The sequence below is a fragment of the Globicephala melas genome, chromosome 7 (genome assembly GCF_963455315.2).
Source record: "Globicephala melas chromosome 7, mGloMel1.2, whole genome shotgun sequence".
Lineage (NCBI taxonomy): Eukaryota > Metazoa > Chordata > Mammalia > Artiodactyla > Delphinidae > Globicephala > Globicephala melas.
The window spans coordinates 5,535,967-5,558,150 of NC_083320.1; the positions used below are offsets into that span (position 1 = coordinate 5,535,967).

The window sequence follows — 22,184 nt, forward strand, 5'->3', positions numbered from 1 at the left end:
TTTTTTTAAACCACAATTCAAAATAAATAAAATTTTTAAAAAGAGAGGGAGGGGGCTTCCCTGGTGGCACAGTGGTTGAGAGTCCGCCTGCCAATGCAGGGGACACGGGTTCGTGCCCCGGTCCGGGAAGATCCCACATGCCGCGGAGCGGCTGGGCCCGTGAGCCATGGCCGCTGAGCCTGCGCGTCTGGAGCCTGTGCTCCGCAACGGGAGAGGCCACAGCAGTGAGCGGCCCGCGTACCGCAAAAAAAAAAAAAAAAAGCAAGATAAATGCGCTAATATCAATATGATTAAAACATGAATATAAATTTGGAAGATCAATCATTATAGCACTGGGGTTTAAAATAATAGATAAGCAGGGACTTGCCTGGTAGTGCAGTGGTCAAGGCTCTGCGCTCCCAACGCAGTGGGCCCAGGCTTCGATCCCTGGTCAGGGAACTAGATCCTGCATGCCGCAACTAAGAGTTTGCATGCCGCAACTAAGGAGCTGGCGAGCTGCAACTAAGACCCGGTGCAACCAAATAAGTAAGTAAATAATTAACTAATTAATTAATTAATTAATTAAAAACAAAACAAAAGCCCACTTTGAAGAGGGCTTAAGGAACAGAAAAATAGAAAATGAAAAAGAGGGGAGTAGGAAACCTTTGCTTTTAAGGCTGGAGAATTTCCAGAGAATTTCTCTTTCAAAGAGTTGTGGGTGGGGCTTCCCTGGTGGCACAGTGGTTGAGAGTCCGCCTGCCGATGCAGGGGACACGGGTTCGTGCCCCGATCCGGGAAGATCCCACGTGCCGCGGAGCGGCTGGGCCCGTGAGCCATGGCCGCTGAGCCTGCGCGTCCGGAGCCTGTGCTCCGCAACGGGAGAGGCCACAACAGTGAGAGGCCCACGTACCGCAAAAAAAAAAAAAAGAAAAGAAAAGAGAGGGAGGTCCTATACAGTAGCCTATTTTGTTTTCTTCACGTAGTTTCTGGAATTTCAGTCTGGCAACGCCCCGCGGCAGCACACATGGAACTCCTTTCCACTGGGGCCTGGGGGCCCCACAAGACAGGTCCAAAGCAGTTTAAAAAAAAGTCTCCTTGCCAATCGCTTTACGAGGCAAAAAGTGATCCTGACCCCTAAAGCTAACAAACCAGAAAGGAAACTATACCTAAGCCCCGCTTGGGAATACAGACTCGGAAACCTGAGCGATACAGGTCGGCAGAAGAATCCACAACACAATGGAATTAGCCCGAGGAAGGTGGTTAAAAGCAGAGACACAGCCTGCTCCAGTGGGGACGAGTGACTCACTTTTCACTTGCCAGGTGTCGGTAATATTTGGAATTGTTACAAAAGCACTCTATTCTGACGATAAAACAATTTAATAAGCACCGTGACATTTTTGAAAAACCATCATCTAAGGAATGATGCCATTCAAGACATGGGTTCCAATGGGGGTCACTCTAAGCTGGGCATAGAGTCACCTAGGATGCTTTTAAAATGAAGGACGCAAGGGGCCCAGCCCAAGGCCAACTGACTCTAAGGGAGGGACCTGAGCAACCCTCACAGGTGAGTGTGACGCTCGGAGCACGAGAGAAGCCCAGCTGAGGTACAGAGGTTCACCAAGACCCCCCCTTAAGTTCAGGAGAAAGGAAGGATGGCATGCAGGCCAGTCCTCAATACCAATGACTGCAACGGTTGTGACCAACGTAGCTGGAGCTAACACAGGAAGACGTTAGGGGTTACAGTGAGTGAGAGAGAGAGAGAGAGAGAGAGAGAGAGAGAGAGAGTGTGTGTGTGTGTGTGTGTGTGTGTGTGACATTTAGCCTGAAGGCCTGAGGAGGAGGGTCCACACGCATCAGGTTGGGGACCACTGTGGCATCTCAGGGACCAGCGGGCAGCTGCAGAGACAGGCAGGCCAGACAGAAAGCTCGAAGGCCGGCCTTCCAGACCCAATGCCGTGCTGAAGAGCTCAGGCTTACTCTGTGAAACCAGGAAGGCCTCGGAGTGTGCAGGTCAGGAAGAAACACGATCAGCTTGTGTTCTCAGTTCTTGGCAAAGGGCAAAGGTCATGGCTGAACCGTGTCCAGCACGCTGAAGCCACCAGGCGTGTCTGCTGAGGGAACCAAGGAATGAGCAGCAAGGACGGGGTGGGGTGGGGGTCCGCCTCCCAGGCAAAGGCAGGTCACAGAGCCACGCCAGGCACAACTGAGGCCAGCACCCAGTGCCATGTGACCACGGGGTCCCACCGAAACCCTGTCCACGTGACAACACACAACCTCCCAGACGCACAGAAGGGACCGAGCGCTGGGGAGGGGGCCCCGAAAGTCTACAGGCCAGGCTCTGACTGCACCTCAGTCATCCCCAGATCCAAGTGTTACACAAAATCAAAGCACACTCAAGACTGCAAACCCCAACTGATTAGAGAACCAGAGAACTCGGCAGCATCACTGATGCAACGTCACAGGAGGAAAACGGCGCCCGTGGACCCTGGGAAGAGGGGACCTGGGGGAGGAAGCCTGGCTGAAACGCTCACTTTGTCCGGGGAGCAGCAGACCCGAGTCCTGACACGGCTCTCAACACGCACCAGGCACTTACAGCAGGAATTTCTCCTTTTCAATGAATGCAACTAAGCCACGGGCCACGGGTCTGCCTTCCAAACCACAGTCAGCAAGAGGACACGAGAAGCAAGCCCTTCAAGGAACAGGGCAGCAATGGAACCGAGCGTACGAGTTAGTACAACAAACGTGAATCACCCAGGAAGGGGCTCTAACCCAGTGAGGAGAAGCATTTGTCTCTGCGTGAAACACACCTGAAAATGACCCAGAAGGGGTGACAGTAAAGCGGTATCAGAAAAGGTAAAATTCAGGCCACAAACACTGAATACACACACAAGAGCATTTTTTGATTGACAAAATGGTGAAGCGATCAAAAGATCCAATTATGCTGAAAGAACAACTAACACGTACGAAGGAGAAGCTGCTAGAGTTGATCCAGAGAACTTGACAAAACCGCAGTCACGTCAGGAAACAGGAGCCCGACCCTCGAATCTGACAGCGCAGCGGACAGAGCATCATCTGGTTACAACATGAAACATAACATAATCAACGAGCATAACTTAAATGATCCACACCCACCTCCACGTCCTGGAGAAAATGCAAAAGGCCGTGCGAGTATCCAAGGAACATTCGCAAACACTCAGAAGCATTCTTGACACCCGAAAAACTCTCCAAATTAGAAAACTGTATGGGACAGCCCCTGGCCCCAGCGCAGTCAAACCAGAAGTTAACTAGAAAGTAAGAGGGAGGAAAAAGGGGAAAATAGACAAGGAAAAAAATTAAATACTTAAACAAATAACTCTTGGGTTAAAGAGGATATTAAAATAGAAACGAGAGATGCCTTAGAAAACAACAAGGACGGCATTGGGGTCCACCTGGCGCCAGGCACTCAGGTGCTTCTCCAGAGTACCATAGCACGGAAACACCGCTGTAAACCCACCCACCCCACGGCCCACCAATGGTTCTACTGATGTTGCTACTTCCAAATATCCCCCCATGAGTTCAAGCAGCCAATGAGGCAAGATCTGGAACCTTTCATCAGTCATCACTGTGGTCACCAAGGTAACCGGGGTCCCAGATCCCTTGGTGGACCAAAGCCCACCTTTCATCCCGTCAGCCGTGGATGGATGGGTCCCAGAGGACCAGACGGCCACCCTCGCTTGACGGAGGGAAGTCCAGTGCGGTTCCTCCATGGCTGGCAGGCAGGAAAACCGGAGGCACCATGACGGTAAGCAGGGAGCTTCCCATACTGCACTAATTCTTAGTTGAACATGTCATGGCTAATCAGAAAAGCACCATAAAACAGAGTTACTTGAGTACAAGCTCTTTAGGTACAAAAATTTACCTCTAAAACATTTACCACGCAGAGTCACGAAGACACCTGGACCGAATGTCTGGCACAGGGCCTGATGGGCGCAGATCTTGATAAACGACAGCTTTGAAGGAGGCAGGAGAGGACTGGGCCACAGCAGGAGGGCTCACATGTGTGCCAAGCGTGACAGTGCAGTGGCGGGGGAGGGGGGTGGATTGAGACCCCCCCCTACCTGCCCAGCTCCCCTGCCGCCCCCCAGCATTAAGGTCTCTCTCCTGTGCTCAAGCCTTGGCTCCGGCTGGGGGTCGGGAATCGTCCCCGTCAGATGAGCCACCTGGCTGTTACCTGCCCATCCTCATCTCACCTGAGACCTCATGTTCCCTGACCCGTCTGCCCCCCGCCCCCGGCCTGGTTCCCATAAGCACCTTGTTGGCCCCAGGATTTCCCCGCCTGGGGGAGACCTGGCCCCCGGTGCGGGGCAGAACAGGTAAAAGTTGATGGCTCAGACCCAAATCCTGGCTTCTGCACTCATGGGTCAGACAAGTCCCTTCCCCTTTGGCACCCTAGCTTCCCTGTGATCCAGACATGCTAAGTGTCCCTCCCATCATAGGATGGAAAGATGAATAGTTTAGAGGTAAAATGCTGAAGACGTTGGCTGGCATACGGCATATGCTACTGGTGTCCTAATTATTACCATCGTTATGAGCACAGCATAAAGGTGCTACGCAAGAACGCCAGACAAGGACCCAAAGGAGAGGGGATACGAAAACACAGTTTGTTAGCAAAGTGGGATTACGTATCTTTGTACTACTCCTATTATCAAGGGTAATGTCAGCTTCGTTAAGGAGAGCATGTATGCTTTCTCCACGGACAGGCAATGTGTACATTAGTTTGATACGGGCACCATTTGCCATCAATGAAAAGAACTATTTCCGAGGTTTCTGATCCTTGTAATTCAGAGGAAGATGAGAGAGTCAAGGCACAGGCATCCTCAAATGCAGGATGTCGATATAACATTAAAAACAAGATGCCGCTGTCTAAGACGGGCCCACAGGGGCAAGAAGTGGGAGGCGTGTGGCAGCGCTGATCTGACAGGTGCTCGTGAATGAATACCCTCCAGGGTAACGTCTGGTTCTGTGTCATTTTCAATCACTTAATCCTCCCACTCCAACAGTCCACGTATCCACAATGGGACAGCTGCATGTACGGCCTGGCATTCATGTTTTGGGTCAATAACCCCCTCAGTTAATATCCAGGCATAGAGACCACATAAAAGTTTACTCCCTGGTATATTCCGATACTCGCTGTGTCCATGGACACAATAACTATCTTCTTGGTTTCAGTTTCATCATCGGTTAAGACGTGAACAAGGCCACCTACCCCTCTGCGTTTTGGGAGGATCTCATGTGTGAGTGAGAGGACCTCGTATGCTGACTGCCGGTAGGTGTTTTACAAATATTAGCCATCATTTCTCCTTTTTCTCCCCAAAGCATGTTAAATTTACAGTTTACTTTGTTTTGTTAAAGACAACGGAGGGGCTTGCGGTTGGGTGGGAGATGACAGCCCCAGACCTGCCCACCAATTTTCACACCCAAACCACTGTTATTTCTGTTCACTCCCTTCCAGCCCTGTGTGCAAGCTCTACGGAGCTGCCCATCTCAATTCCCAGCACTAAAACCTGAAGGCAAAGGACAACCGCAAACAACCTGACATATTCAAAGTCACACACGCTCAAGTTTTCCCCTTATGCCTAATTTACAGTCACCTGCTAAGCCGTAACGGCGTGTCCTGAATGCCTTACTCACCTGTTACTCTCAGGCTGCCAACACCGGACCCCCAAGGGAATCACTGCTAGTCTTTCCATTTTCCTGCTCATCAAAATAACCCCGCTTCTTTCCAGAACAATAATGACCCTCAATTTAGCAAGCAGCCAACTTCTTGACAATTTCACTAATGACAGAAAAAGTGGTGTTTATGACATCATTTTCCAGCTTTCAGTTCTGTCCCTTTTAACCTTGATAAAGTCACGGTGTTACCCCGAGCAAGTTGAGGACAGCTGGTTGTCCGACTGGAGCAGAAGTTTTTCCCCAGAAGTAGACACAGGATTAGCCAGGTTAACGTGGGTTAAATACAGAAATCCTCCACAAGGCCAGCAAACTCTGCAGCGACCAACTCAAGTCGGGTAGAGAAGGGGGATGTCAGGAGGGGAATGACTGCCCGGCCTGGTGAGGTTTGCAACCTGACAAGGAAAACCAGGACTGGCCCTGCCTGTGCTCCCGAGCCGTGTCCTGGGGGAACAGCCACGCTCAGAGACCGCCAGGGACTCAACTGACCAGGGCAAGGTGCTCTCATCTGTCTCACTGGGTCCCTCTGACGTTGTTTTATCTGGAAAATCTCCACACCTTCATCAGTACCTTTTCCTTTCTGGAATATAAGATGCTGGGACTCTTTTAACGACCCGACAGTTGGCTCAGTTTCTAAGTGTCATTTTGGGTAAGAAGCGTAACTCTTAAAACTGAACACGTTGGTCATTTAATCCATCGGATGATTCTGTGAGACTCTCACAGCAGGTCAGGAGGGAGAGGTGCCCCGTGTGGGTTGCAGAGTGGGGCGCCAGGAGCCCCAGGAGGGGAACCCAAGGTGGCTGTGGGGCATCAGGGCTGTGAGAGGAAGGCACGGTCATCAGCTCACCTCCCGGGCCCCTTGCAAGTCAGGCTCACACGTGTAATCATCTTCCTGGTGGCCTGAGATAAAAGTTCAAAGCTGACTGAAGCCCAGAAGGACCTGCCCTTCCAGCCACCTGCCCCCTGCCTCAGATCCTCACCCGGTGCTCCCAGAAAGCTGGCACCCCTATCGGTTCCTGGCACTCACTCAACCACCCGCTGCCCCCAAGTCCCCCCTGTGGGCACCACCCAATTCCTTCCAGTCCCCCTACTTAGTAGGGCTTCTTTGGGGAGCCAGTCCCGAACGCCAGCACACCCGGGGAAACTTGACCTCCTCTCCTGGGGCACTGGTGGCCGATTCCCTGCACAGAGGCTGTCCCTGGTGGTCTCTCCATCCCCCCAGTCCCCCACAGCCCATCTGGCACACACTGGATTCGGAGTGAGGGAGGGAATGAATGAGTTCAAGTCAAATACGAGCTAACGGGGGGCGGGGGGGGGGCTAGGGCAACGTCCCAGAGAGTTACAAGAGGGCCCGGCTCTCAAGCCCCCCAAAACTCCATGAGGTGGACCTGGCACCCAGCCAGCACGAAAGGACAGCCCGAAAAGTGCCGCCTCATCTAACACCAGTGAACAATGACTCATGGATACCTCGGAGCCAGGACAGAGGAGGCAGCCAGGCCCCCTGCAGAACCACACGCAGGACACAGGCCAACAAATATTCCGCCCTTAACTCAGCTTCCCTCTCCTGCCAGAATGAAGAAGTTCTGTGACACCAGACCACAGCTAGAAATCAAAATTACAGCCTTACCATCAGCGGAAGGTACTAAGTACTTTCTCCTCTGACTGAACCCAAAGGTCTCAAAAAGCAAGTCTGTGCCGTCACCGTGTGCCAAATAAAACTGCAGCTCATCAGGGGACGCAGCTCCAGGAATCACTCAACGCCCAGTGACAGGACCCTGGGGAGCTTGGAGTGCCAGTTCCTGAAGCTGAACGCGTGGAAATCGGACTCGTCCGCTTCTGGGAAGGAGTGAGCCCTGAAGACGCCCCCCAGAAGCATCTCCTAGGTTTTAGGACACACGGTTTCCCCCATATGTTACTGTTTCTGAAAGTGGCATGTATGTGCTCTCCCTAAAATTGAGATGTGCACTTCCAACCCCTGCCCGCGAAGCTCACGATGCAGAGAACATTAGCACTCTTGATCAGAAATCAGTTCCCCCCAAAGGAGTCCCAGCAAGGCTAAGACTGGTCTCAAAGTTCACCAAGTCTTCTTCAAAGTACTTAATACCTTCCACTGATGGAACTTTCCTGAATATCACTACCTTTGGACATGCTTTTCTGATCAGCAATTATACAGTTCACTCAACCATTAATATAGTTACAAGTTCTTTATACATTTTAAGGATAAAAGAACAAAACTCATTGGAAGAAGAAGCTTGCATGTATTGAAAGATGTTCACTGCAGTGCTGTTTATAATTTCAAAGTCACTGGAAACTGCCCATGAATGCAGACTTGTTAAAGAGGGTGCATCCCCGAACAAATGTGACGCAAAGTACAGGATGCAAACCTGTACTTATTGATCTGGAGATATGTCAACAATTTTCAATAAAAAGCATAATGTTCATTCAACAATGAATGACTGATTGAAGGATTACTACACATCAGGTATCTAGTGAACTAAAAACAAGTTCCCACTCCACCATCCTGTTTTGTTTGGAAGAGTCTAGATTTACATGTGAAAATACCTGAAAGACACAAAAATGCCCAGAGCAGTCACCGTGAGTGGCAGAATTCCACTGATGAAACTTTTTTCTCCTTTTGCATTTTCTAAGGTTTCTAAGATGAACATACGATTACTTGAGTAACTGTGGGGGGGGTGGGGGGGACTTAAGCAGACAGGGTTTTTTTAAGAAAAGAATGAAAAATCACAGCAAACTCTTTCCCTCTTCCCATACAATTCATATATCTAGAAAGGACGTATGTTGAACACAAGATGCTTCACCTCCCTCCCCCACCCCCCAAGGTAGCTAGGGCAGGTAAGGCCTTCTTGCAAAGAGGCACAGAGGCCTCCAGCCACTGGCTGCTGGTCCCCCCAGCCTACCAGCCAGGGCCATTCTGGATCCCAGGTCTCGGACTGGGGTGTCACTTGCTGACTCCACCCCTCTCCTCACTTGTCACCTTCCAGTCCGTGAAAACTTATTTCAGCTATTTCTGTTCCCTGACGATGCATTGGGTACAAACAACAGTGTTTAGAAGAACACGATGGACGGTTAGTCACTTAATTCTTGAATCACCTACAATGAATTTCAGTTGTGCAAATCATGTTGCTTCATATTTGATTGACGGAAAAGAAAGAGCCATGTACAGAAGACTCCAACATGGGCCTGAAATGTGACCAAAATTTGAAACGTTGGTTTCCTAATCCAACACCTAAAAGTGAGGTAGCCAAAAGGCTGCTGAACGGCACAAAACCAGAATAGAGCTGCCCTCCTAGAAATGTCGGAAACGCTGACTTCCGAAGCCACAAGGGGGAAAAACCCACAACTTCTGCAAGAGGATATTTGGGACGGGATGATGGGGAGGAAAAGTGAGACCGGACCATAGTAGGTGACTGCTTTTACACCATCACTACCGCCACCACAGGCCGCCGAGGGGCCCTGGATCACAGGCCCTGGCCCAGCCCTTCACATGCATTACTTATATGTGCTGTCAATACACCAGCTCCAACCATTATTCCCAGTTAAATTCAAACACGGACCTTTATTTTCTACTTCTGTAAGGGACATATACAAATATTTGACACCACTTGTCAAAACGACGATTCTCAGGGTAATTTTAAACGCTTAAAGGTACCTGCATTTTTCAGATACTCCATTTACAGATGGTCCCTGACTTACATCTCTTGACTTTACGAGGGTGTGAAAGCACTATGCATTCAGTAGAAATAGTACTTCGAATTTTGAATTTTGCCCTTTTCTGGAAGCTAGCGTATGTGGGTTTGACGCTTTCTCATGATGCTGGGCAGGGCAGGGAGTGATCACCGGGGCCAGGAACCGACACGCTTAAAATGATTCTGCACCCCGACAATCATTCTGTTTTTCACTTTCTGTACAATATTCAATCAATTACGTGAGATATTCAAAACTCGATTACCAAACAGGTTTTGTGTTCGATGATTCTGCCCAACTGTCGGCTACTCTAAGCGTTTGGAGAACGTTTAAGTTAGAGAAGGCTAAACTATGATGTTGGGTAGTTTAGGTGTAATTAAATGCACTTTCAACTGACGATATTTTCAGCGTACGATGGATTTATCGGGACACGACCCCATCCTAAGTTGAGGAAGAGCTGTATTTCTCTGTATCCGAAAGCTATAAACATTAAAATCCTTCCCAAAAGGGCCACAGCATGAACGGGTAAACAAAGGCGGGAAGCCGGACTCAATGAAACGGTAAAGGGCAGAGCTGCGAGGGGGCCACTGGACAGCGTTTACAAGTCAGCTGATCATTATTCACAGAAATTACTTCTATCCTTTAGCGTCATTTTTAGCTGTGAAGATGTCTAAGAAGGCTCTCAGCGCTGCGGCTGTCCGGTCCCTTGGTGGGGCACCACCCTCGGTCTTCATCCTGGCTGGTCCCTCTTCACTCACCGAATGTGCTGTCTGTGCAGCGAGGATGCAGAGATAAAGACGCAGCCCCATGCCTAGCAGAGCCCCGCCTAGGGGGACAACGGACAGGTGAGGAAGCAGCGGTCAGCTCCTGGCCTGGGCAGTCAGGAAAGCCTTCCTTGAGGAGCCTCAGGGAGCTGGCAAATGAGGCCCCCAGCCAACCCCCAAAAAAGGCTGGTGAAAAGGCACGGGGGTGAGGGAGTCTTCTAACCAGTTGCTCCCAATGACAACCACTCACACCCACCTCTATCCCTGATAGTCCACGGGGCCGCCCACACCCCCTCACTGGACCCTCCATCGCTCCGCGCTGGTCCTAACACCCCATCAGCCCCCAGCCAGGCCTCCGCAGCCCGGAGCATCCCAGGCCCTCTGACTCAGCTCTGGATCCTTCCTGCCTTGATATCCTCAAAAGACAGTCCTTTTTCTTTTATCACTAACTCAGTGGCCTATACCCCTTGTCCTTGGTTTTCTAGAAGCTTCCCCACTACCACAGTCACATGGCCCTAACAAGCCAAACCCAGTGGCCCCTAGACTTCCGGGGGTTAATTCTCTGATGATTTGTAACCAGAACTGTCCTGTTTGCACGGGGCTCCCTTCCCCCACCCCCCAACCTTCTCCTCGGCTTCAGGGACACGCGGCACACATTCTCCCACCTCCAGCTGCTTCTTTCCCCCGCCCCCTTGGCCTTCCCGCCCCATCTTCATGGGGTGACTGAGAAGCGTGCTCCCAGGCCCACTCCACACTCAAGGCTGCAGCGAGCTCTTCCACGATCACGGGTTCGGCTCTAGGGAAGTGAGGCCCGAGCCAGCCCTCTCTCACACGGGTGACCCCTGACCAGCAGGGAGGACACTGCGTGTGTACAACCCAAGGGTGATGCCTCCTTAAGTCTGCACCTGCGGGCCTGGCTGGCCCCTTCCTGCTCACAGGCCTGGCTCCGAAGTTCAGTGACACTCCCCTTCCCACGCGCCCGCTGCCTCTCAAGGAAGCGCTTACATTTTAAATAATTGGACTGCTAATTACGACAGAGAGAAAGTAATCAGCTTACGTGAGCAACCAAGCTCAGACGCATGAAGAGCCCTCAGCCGTTGAGCTTCTCCTTTCTTCACTCGGACGGTCCTGGGAAGCTCCCCTAGATGCCGGCTCTCTGCTGCGACATCCGAGGTCAACTCACCAAACCCACCCAAGGAGCCATCTCCCCAAGGAGCGCTCTCTCCCTTCATCCTGAACCCCCCCTTCCTCCACAAAGACCCGTCTCCGTTCCAGACCAGCAGAAGCAACCAAGGCAAAACAATGTCGTCCGCCACCGCGGAGGGGCCACCGGAGTCAGACTGGCGACTGGCAACTGGGAACATGTGGGCCCTTCCTCCACTCCGAGGCTTCTGCTGGAAAACCTTCCCTCACCCCACACGGAAAACGTTCAACTCCTTGGCCTCACATACAGGGTCTGCCATGCCTAATCTCAAACCACACCTCTAATTTTCTTCTTGCGCAAATTCCCTACATCCGTGGAGTTCAACCCTGGATACACACAGAATGCCCATTCCACTGGGCAGCTTTTAAAATACCCCAGGTGATTTTAATGTGGAGTCTGAGTTTTGAAGCACTCTACTCTTGCTGGCCAAACGAGTCTACTCGATGACATCCAAATCCTCTCAGTACGTCTAGCTCCTGGGCAGCCATGGTCCAAGCAGAAGCCCAGGCAACCATTCCATCCATTCTACAAGGGGGGCTGAGCTGCTGAGCTCAGTGCGATGAAAGGCAAGCTGCAGCCCACTCTAACTGGCTACACAGATTGTCAAATACTCAGTAATATTGCCAGACCCGACTGGCAGCTTGAAATCAGCCATGGTGGGAGGATTTACACCAGGGCAGTTGACGGATGCTACCATCAAGACGCTTTGTTTTTTTTCCGGGGAGCAGGTTGCCCAGCACACTTCGGGCTCAGGGACCTGCAACATGGAAAAAGCCACGAAAGGGAACATGTGAATTCCTTCCAGGCCTACAGAGCTTAGGAGGCTTCCCTGTTTCATAAGAACAGGGCAGGGTTGTCCTCAGTGAAGCAGACTGGGAGAACAGGGAAAGGGAGAGAGATGAGAGGGAGATCTAGTAAGAATACGGAACCACAAAAATCCTTTCTCGGAAAGGATTCTTTTCAATTTGTTCAGAAGAGTTGGGCTACCAGGCATCAGCTCTGAGAGTTCCCCGAAGACCTAGCTTTGATGGAGCAGGTAGGAATAATCTCATTAGTATATCCTTTATTTGATTGTAAAGTGGAAGGCGGACCCTTAGCTTACATTTACTCAACAGCCTTTCCATAACCTTAATCTTATTCTAGTAACCTCATCTGCCCAGAATACCCTCTTTTCATGGTACGAGGACAAACTTCAGAGCAGATTCTGTCTGAGTTGTCCCACCTCCAAAATCGCAATCTTCCAAATACATCAAACTTTACCTTGCAGACCGGGCGCAAGGGCACGGCTCCCGGGGAGCAAAGGTGCAAACGGGTTACTTTCCATTTAGACGACGAAGATTCCTAGGGTTTTAAAGATTTCATCACCTTTTTTTGGTCATTGTGTAAGGGAGGCAGGCACTCTGCTATCTCCATCCCTGTGTCTTCACGCTCCCGAAGTTGTGACCTGTTTCTTTCGTTCTGGCACACTGGGAGTTATGATGAAGAGCTCTGGGCCCAGGCAGGTCCAGAATCAAATCAAGCACTTACTGGGACGATTAGATTGGAGCAACGACTTCAATTCTAGCTTCCCTGTAAAATGGAACCCCTAGCTGTTTTTGCAAGGATAAAAGTGTGCACACCGGGGCTTCCCTGGTGGCGCAGTGGTTGAGAGTCCGTCTGCCGATGCAGGGGACACGGGTTCGTGCCCCGGTCCGGGAAGATCCCACATGCCGCGGAGCGGCTGGGCCCGTGAACCGTGGCCGCTGAGCCTGTGCGTCCGGAGCCTGTGCTCCGCAATGGGAGAGGCCACAACAGTGAGAGGCCCACGTACCGCAAAAAAAAAAGCGTGCACGCCGGACCTGGTCTATCACAAACCCTCAGCAAGCTATGCCCATTAAAAAACACCCCGAATCTCGACTTAAATTAGTTGAACTCAGTACACCATTCTATCCCCACAAGCCCACATCTTCTTACTGAAGGTTTGGGAAGCTACTTTGTACACCTGGTGGATGGGAAGCAGTGAGGCACGATAAGGAATTTCACCCTTCCTAGAAACACATCACACACCCTGTTTCTAAAATACCTTCGGCATTCTCTTGCCTTCTAAAGGCTGAACACCACAACACCCTTTCCCCTGAGACGCTGATACTCATGGCATCAGACACGTGGTCCAGTAACACACGATGCCCTTGGGGCCCACGGAGAAGCAAGCTCGGGCTCCCGGAAGACCCTGAGGAAGTAGCTGGATGGTTCCCTTGTGTGTGAGGGCTGGCTGAACTATTTTTTTGTTACTCTCCAGGGTGTGATGGGAGAACATGGGACTTCTATTGTGCAAACAGCTGGGGAGGCGGGGGACCCAGCTCGCTGGAAGCCCAGTGCAACACTGGATGGCCCCCGGGTTCCCCTCCGGGCCACGCAGTCACGGTGAAGTCTACTTAGCTACTCGGTGACCCTTCCTAGTTCCTGGTTATCAGGCAGTGACCTCAGGGCAAAGAAGTCCTAGTGTCCATCTCCAGGGCCTTAGGAAATATCCCAGGGGCCTGAATCCAATTCTCAGAAGAAAAACTGCAACGTGGCCCAATTCGGGTGTCGAATTTGAAAATAACAAAGCTAAGGGAAACCCACGTGGATGGAGCAAGGCCCACTGGCTGAACAACGGCTTCTCCTCAGTTGAGTATCGGGCAGGCACACGGCTGGTTCCTCAAACACGGAGCCATGGAGGTTTGCCCCGAGCATGGGGTGAGGTCAGCCAGGGCCCAGCACAGCGGTTAACTCCTAACCTTGTTCGGGCCAAGGGCTCCCCTTAAGAAGCTGAGGGAAGCCAGCTGGCCTCCTCCCCGGGAAGAAGGAAGCGCACACACCCTCCCACACTTCACAGGCCTGAGTGCCAGGATTTAAACTCAAGAGTGGCCTCCCAGAACCCGGGGTGCAAACCCCATTGACGTTAGCAAGTCTTATCCTCACACTAGAACCATTAGAATAAGAAAAAGGTCTGTTGAAGCAGCCGGCAGGAAAACAATTCCAGGCTGCTGGGTAACCAGAAATCCAGTTTGCAAAGAGCAGCAGAGAAGAAAATCCAGGAAGACTCCCCCTTTCCCCCCTACGCGGAGAAAATTCGGGGCACAGTACTAAGAGCTGATGAGCCCCGGAAGGACACTTAACAGCAACTTGCCCAGACCATTTTCTGGGTCCCCCCTGTGTCTGGGCTGTGGTCAGCTACTAGACATTGGGCAGAACAGAGTGCTGGTGGGAGCGACAATAAAAAAAAATGAAACTATCAAATGACAACTGGAGCCCTGGAGACCTGCTAAAGAAAGAGGAGCTTCCTTCACGGCGGCTTTGCAAGGGGAACAAAAGGCAACCTGTGTGGCACCTCCGGCTTTCGGTATCAGACGTTAACAAATGATACGAGTTTCTCCCAATTGTTTAAAAAGCCCCGTAAAGCACGATGCCAGAGGCTTGGGACAACAGGAAAAAAATTAAAGCTCACAGAAGCTTCTCAGGCACCGCAGATCTGAGCTAGTCATTGTTCATTTTGTAAACAAGGGAGCCATAAAACAAATGCCTAGGAAGCCAGGGCTGCTCACAGCCTGAGCCCTGCTCCCAGAACTAACTGTTCCCTCTCGGATCAGCAGGCCTCGGCATTCTGGATGGCCGGGCATCAGGCCTGTGAATCCTGGGGCCCGTCTGAACGTCAAAGCCCCCTTACACATCTGCCCACGTGCAGAAAGCAGACAGGGAAGGTGGATTGGGGAGTTCTGTCTCCTTCCAAGCCCCCCATTTTCTGAGGGGCTTAGCCTGGGCCGACTGTACTGAGCAGGGAACCAGGAACCTTCTCCAGACCCCACCAGTCACTCCTGGCGCCCGTTTCCTGGTCAGGATGGCCAAGTAGGAGATAGATTGTTTTATTTGATGACGAAAGCAAGGGACACCCCCGCCCCGCAAAGTACGGCGGCTGTCCACCCAAGGGTGTCAAAACGCTTTGCAAACCACCCATTAACTTTTATGGTGCTCTGAGCAGCAGACTGAGAATCATTACCTTCATTTTTTCAAGGCAAGGAACCAAAACCACAGCCGATCCAGTCTGAGCCAGTGGTCTAGCCGACTGCTGGCTTCTCTCTCCACCTCCAGCCTACAGAAGGCATGGAGAACACCACACACTGGAAAGGGGACTCAGCCTGAGAAGGGAGCCTGGCCGATACACCCAAACTTTGGTGCTCGGAGACAAACCCATTTAGAAGGGTGGGAAGGGGAGAGTTGCACAAAGGGATTGCTTTCATTTAGTCAAGAGAGGCTCCACTGGTAAACTTATCGATTAGATCGGCAAGCCTGTGAAATGTGACTATCAAAGAGTGTAAATACTGAGGCCGGTAGGAACTGTGGGATCAATGATGGTTTGTTTTACTGTTTATACTTCTGATTTCTACCCAGAGAATATATTGCTTTTGTGATCGGAACAAAAGTTATGCGAACTTCTTACTACTGACAAAGCACACGGTACCGATCTGCTGCACTAACTTGGAAAGAATAAGCACGGATAAAATCCAGCCCGGCGTTCCCTTTTTAAATCTCATTGACCGGTGAGGCTCCACCGGCCTCTCCGCACGCAGGAAGCCCGGCCGCCGTCCCGCTGCGCCCCCCTGGCGGCACCGCCGGCCGCCCAACACCCCGGGGAAGGGCCAGCGCGGCCTGGTCCCACTGGCTGCACGACCGGCCCCGGGCTAGGAGTCGCCGCACTCCAAGGCAGGGATCCTACAGACCACCAATCCGCACCGCGGAGCGGGCTTCCCGGGAAACTCCACTCAGCAACGTGCGTCTCTGCCGGCCGTCCCCACCCGCCCGCCGCCGGCGCTGTCACCTCGCGGCTGCTCGGTCCCCGGACGGCTAAGCCAGAAAGCGGGGTTTTCATTTCCATCCTAAAATGAAAGGTCTCCGAAGAAGTTGAAATATGCATTGTCACCAAGTTTAACCCGGGACCGCGCGCCCTTCCCTCCTCCCCAGGGCCGCGCCAGAGGAAGCCCCGGCCCCTCCAGCCCTCAGAGCGCCCAAGCCCCCCGAGCCGAGCGCCCCGAGGACGCGTCCGGTCGCCGAGGCGGGCCACCCTTCAGGGCCAGCCTCGGGAACTGCAAGGGCCAGGGGAGAGGGATCCCCCGGGCGTACGCGGGGGCCATGAGTGCCGCTCCGGGCCCGGAACCCCGGCTCGCCCGCCTGCGTCGGGGTGACTGGGTCCCTGGGGAGCACGAGGAGCGCGAGAGGCTTCCCGAAGCCGTCCGGCGCCAGCCGCGCCCGGGCACCCCGGAGCCCCGAACTCAGGCGGCAGGGGAACGAGCAGCGCCCGCGAGGCGTGCAAACCCGCCGAGCCCCAGCAGGCGCCGCGGCAGAGAGGCTGGGAGCGGGGCTGGAGCGGCCCGCAGGGGACAGCCCGGGGTGCAGCCTGCCTACCTGGCTCGCATTGCGTCCCACGGGTTCCTGAGGCTCGCCTCGCGGTCTGAGAGCTCTCCCGGCCGGCGGCGCGCGCGGATCCGCGGGAACCACCGCGCGGCGGCGGTGGCGGCGAAGGGCCGGGACAGCCGAGAGTGCCCCGAGCGCTTGGCCCCCGCCTCCGCGGGCGGAGGGTGGTCCCCGCACCGGGGCGGGGCCGCGGGGGCGGGGGCGGGGCGCGGGAGACCAGGACCAGGGAGCCAGCTGCAGGGGTGGTCTCCCGACCCGGGCGGGGTCCAGGGGGCGGGGGTTCGGAGGCGGGGCCGCGGGCGAGGGGTGGTCCTGCGCCGGCGCTGGGCCTTGGGCGGCGGGGGCAGAGTCTGAGCCGAGCCCCCTGGGGAGACTGGGGTGAGAGGAAAACCTGGAGAAGGAGGTGACGGGTCCTAGCCTGGGCCTCCGGGAGGCAGGGGCGGAGTGTGGACTAGCAGGGGGAGGGGCAAGCTCAGAGGGGGTGGGGTCTAGAAGGCGGCCGAAAGGCGGGGCGGGGTGTGAATAATTAGTGGGCGAGGCTATAGTGGAGGGGCGGGGCCTATCTGAAGCTGCCGAGGGGAGGGCGGGGGTGAGGGGGTGGAAAAGCAGGGGGTGGGGCCGAGCCTTTGTCGCCTGGAGGCTGGGGGAGGGGCAAGCGGCGGCGGCCGGTAGGCGGGGGTGGGGTGTGGTCCGCGGGGGGCGGGGCGAGGGCTGAGGGGCGTGGCCGAGCCGGGGCGCGCGGGGAGGCCGGGCGGGGGAGAGCGCGCAGGCTAGTTCTGGCGCCGCGTCTCCCCGAGCCCCGGCGGGGATCCGGCCTGGGCGTCTCCTCCTCTTCCTCCTTTAGGCGCCGGCAAGGGAGCGAGGTCCAGGCGGCCGGGCGCCTCCGGGATCGTGGTCCTTGATACCGAGCAAATCTAGAAGTGGCTGTTGCATATCGACATTTTGGCAGCGCTCATAAGCCCCTGGCATCTCCATCCTCCCACTCCTTCACTGGGAGCCCCAAGCGGAGACCCCTGGGTGAGGTTTGGATCCGCAAGCTGGCGTTGACCAGGCCGCGGACGGTGGCGCCTAATTCTCAAAATCCTTCTTACAATACACTTGTCTAGGACCGTGGAAAAAAAGCAGGTGCGAGACTGCGGACCAGCGCAAAGTTTAAGAAGTAAGAACTAGAAAAAGGCAGTCGCATCGAGAATTACAAAGAACTTCCTGCGAAGCAGATCGCAAATGGAATACATAGCGTCTAGCCATTTACACTTTCAATGGCTGGTACACCGCTGGGTCACCAGCGCCTAGAACATGCCTGGCACGTAGCAGGTACTCAATAAATGCTCTGTGAATGAACGCACCACTTACTGTGTGGCAAGCACTTTCCATGGACTGGAACATTTAATCCTCAAGAAATCCCACACTTGGCTACCCTCCTTAGTCCATTTCACACATGAGTAGCCTGAACCTTGGAGAATTAATTTGACAGCAACAAACTGGTAGAACCAGAATTTGACCCGAGGCCACTCCAGAGGTTGGGCTCTAACCACTTCGGGGACCACCAACTACCCTACTGCAGGCCTGGAAGCCCCCTGCAACGCAGAAATCAGAGGGAAGCACAGGTCTTTAGCAGGAGAAACGCCAACATTTGTTGTTCCGTGGCCAGAACTAGACACTCCTTGAGTCATTCATCACCATTACCTAGCAAAGCCAAGAGTATTACTATTCCCATTTTGTAGGTGACTTTAGACCTATGTACTGTGTCATGATCCCTTGGGGCGTGAGTCTAAATTTAAACCCAGTATTTTCTGGATCCCAAGCCCTTGCAGCTCCGTTGGTCTTGGAGACCTCCCTTTACCTCAGGGATCTGGTTTTCTACCACCTCAACTTGAAGTCCGTGTTGAATTTTCAGAAGGAGACACAGGAAGATAGAGACATGGATCTGGAAGGGTGGAGACTGGTGTTCTGATTTGGGTGTCATCTATGTGTTAGGACAATTGAATTTCTGAAAATGGATACAATTAGCCCTAAAATATATGTTGCAGATTTCAAAAGGAAGCAGTCACCCTGAAAGGACAGGTAGAAAAACCTCGGAGAGGAGAAGGGTGTCTAGGGTGTGTGAGGGCCCAGGATGTCCTTAGTGGTATAAGAACACGTTTGGAGCACTAACCTGGGAGCCAGACTGCTGGGCTTGAATCTCTGTGACTGAGGTTCCTAGATGAGAATGAAAATTCAGTGGAGCATGCAAAGCGCGTAGCAGAGGGCCTGGCGCAGAGTAGCATTCGTTATGCTTTAGCTACTATCATTACTGCTTTTCCCAACGACTAATAGCCTTACTCTGTAAAAATGCCTGTAAAGCGCTGAACAAGACAGGCCAGTAGAGAATGGACAAAGGGTATGAAAAGACAATTCCCAGAAGCACACAAATGGCCCAACGCATGGAAAAGTTTGCAAGGGCAAAACACAAAAACAATCAAATAAGAAAGTCAAGGTCCAGTCTGGGAAAAGCTGAGTTCACTGATCAGTGAGGGAGGAAGAGGTGTTAAAATTCACAAAGAACAAATTGCGGGACAAATGCAGGGTACAGTGCAAATAAGCAAAGCACCTGCTCCATTCACCTTGAGGGACAAATAGCATGTCTCATGGTGTCCACAGCTGTCCCAACCCAGCACTTGGTATTGTGGTGCCATGAGCATCTTCAAACCAGCCGGCATCCTTCGAGAGGATGAATTTATGGAAGTCAGAATGTTTTGTTTGTTTTTGCTTTTTGCGGTACGCGGGCCTCTCACCGCTGTGGCCTCTCCCGTTGCGGAGCACAGGCTCCGGATGCGCAGGCTCAGCGGCCATGGCTCACGGGCCCAGCCGCTCCGCGGCATGTGGGATCTTCCCGGACCGGGGCACGAACCCGCGTCCCCTGCATCGGCAGACAGACTCTCAACCACTGCACCACCAGGGAAGCCCTGGAAGTCAGAATGTTTAAAGAGAGTTGCGAAAAAGACATGAACAGATTCTCTTGTACTCTCTTACTGCCGAAGATCTTGGATTTGAGGCAGGAATGAGCTGGAGAGACAGTGTCCCATGGCCAGGGGTAAGTTGTCTGTGGACTGTTCTGTCTTTGCTGTTCTGGAAGGCAAGGAGGTCTCAAGATGCTGCTCCTGTTAACTTTATGCTTTCTCATCCTGCCAGTTTTTCCTACTTGCCCTTCCAAAGGCAAAAGAAAAGAAAAAAACATGAGCCATACTTAACATTCAGTGACTCAGTAAGCATTTCTAGTGGAGACATTCAGCAAAATCGATAACTGGTTTTTTAAGTACAGAAATAATCCATGTTTGTTTCAAAGGATTCAAATGATTAGAGGAGTAGGGTAACAAGTAGGCATCGACCCCCAATTTCATACCCTTTCCCACAGTTAACAGAGTACTGTGTCCACCCAGAAACTTTTCTTAAGCATTTACATATATGTGAGCATGTGTGTATGTATATATGATACATGTGTGTGATGTGGGTGTGTGTACATATACATATAGGAATGTACATATGCACAAATAAATAGAGTACTGAAATCAAGCTGCCTGGGGTCGAATGCCAGCCCCACCACTTAATGGCTGGGTGTTTTCTCATCTTGAGATGGGCACAATACTTGCAAGGATTAAATGAAATATTTTGTGAAGATTGCTCAGCGTAGAGCATACAGCATTTATAAATATAAGCTATTGTTATCATGTATACACACACACACTTACAAGTTATTCTTTCATTCCTGGTTTTTTATCAGCTGTACATAGACATACCTTTTTGCCAGCCACCTTAGTTCCCAAGGAGCCGACCTCATTACCCTGAGGGAAAAGTGTTGATGAGAGAGTCCAAGAAAGTGACCTTCAGACTTCACAAAATGACTTCACCTGCCAAATTTCTCCAGGAGTGTGGGCTCCTCTATTACGGCATGTACTCAGTGTATCGGAGAAAATGCCGTTTTAGGAAGTCTCCTGTGTGTAGGAAAGTGAAGTTAGAGGAGGCTGGAGTGGATTTGGACCGTCAATATGGCAGCGCTTTTTAAGGCAGTGGTGGTGTGGCCAATCATCACCACCAAAGATTCATTCCTGGGGCTTCCCAAAGTACATACAGCACAGCCAGAAATAGCAGCTCAAACAAGAATAACTCCTAAGGGATGTATACTGCCCTGAACTCTACCAAAGCTTGCTAACGTTGCAGCATTCTAGCCACCTGTAAAAATATTCTTCACATTAGGAAGTAACTACCCAGAAATCTCAGGTGGGCTCATGGTGAAAGTACCTTTCTCTGTACAAGGACATTCTCAACAAGGGAATCCAAAGAATAATGTTCTTTTGGTGAAGTGAAATCAGTAATGACCAAATGGCCACGTCATGGGGAAAAGAGAACAAAAAGATCCAAAACACACCAGCTAAGGGAGAAAAGATGAGCGTGAGGCACAAGGTATTTTTCCAGTGGAATCTATATCATCAACGTGGCCGAATGGAATTGCAAATTTGCTGTTTCTGACTCCGAATGTGAAGAGGGGGTCCTTGGGAAAACCCTAGCCTGGCTGAGTACCCTCTGTGGATTTCAGTTGAGGGAGAAGATGCTCCCGGCATGAGCCACAAGCCTAAAGAGTGACAGTTGTGCACTTGAGAAATATTTATTGAACACATGTGTGCTAGGCCCTGGGCTCAGCCCTGAGAATCGGAGGTTGGGCGAGACAGCATCAGCTCTGCTCTCTCGGTGCTGAGAGTCCAGTGGTGGTTTGAGACAGAAGGAGAGGGACAGGCCTGTGGGTGGCACATGCTCTAAAGGACATCACTTGAGCCAAGAGATAATGAGACGCCTGACTTAGCTAGGACAGCTAGAGAGGGCCCTCAGGGGAGGGGACATCAGACCCAAAGTGAAAGAAATCAGGGAGGGGCACGCCAGGCAGAGAGAACAGCATATGCGAAGACTCTGAGGTGTCGATGGAAAAAAATGGCACAATCTAAAATTTGAGTGTTATGTTTTATTTGGCAGACATTCCGAGGACTTCAAGCCCAGGACACAGCATCTCAGATGACGCTAAGAAACTGTTCTGACGAGGCAAGGGCGGTGGAGGGAGCCAGGATATATAGGAGTTTTTGCAACAAAGACCAGGTAGTTGGAACATCAAAAGATTACTGTTAATAAAGGAAAACCAGGTATCTCGTCAAGGAGCGTAGCGCATTTTTACGAATGGGAAGGTGCAAGGGTCTGGGCGCACTGAAGTCATTCCTTCGATACGCACCTCAGCTATCTGGGGCCAGCATCCTGTGCTCTCTTATCCTGAGTCTCCCCGGGTGCACCGTGCGTGGGATGGGTGGCTGCAGCCTGATGATTCGATGGGGGGGGGCATCCTGCCTCCATTCAGAGTTCCCTCGGGGCTC

General features: G+C 52.3%; 1 protein-coding gene across 2 annotated transcripts in view; it reads right to left on the reverse strand.

Annotated features, from left to right (window-relative positions):
* Window positions 1-16,920, reverse strand: part of SH3BP4 (SH3 domain binding protein 4) — a 94,569-nt gene extending 77,649 nt beyond the window's left edge. Inside the window, exons 1-2 of one of the 2 annotated variants that reach the window (XM_060301682.2) lie at window positions 16,783-16,906; window positions 3,112-3,263 (exon numbers count right to left, since the gene is read on the reverse strand). The gene's annotated coding sequence lies outside the window, so the exon portion shown is untranslated. Of the gene's footprint in view, window positions 1-3,111; window positions 3,264-16,782 lie in introns of both variants that reach the window. The other variant, XM_030865838.3, reaches the window with a different exon arrangement.
* Window positions 16,921-22,184: the final 5,264 nt, after the last annotated feature.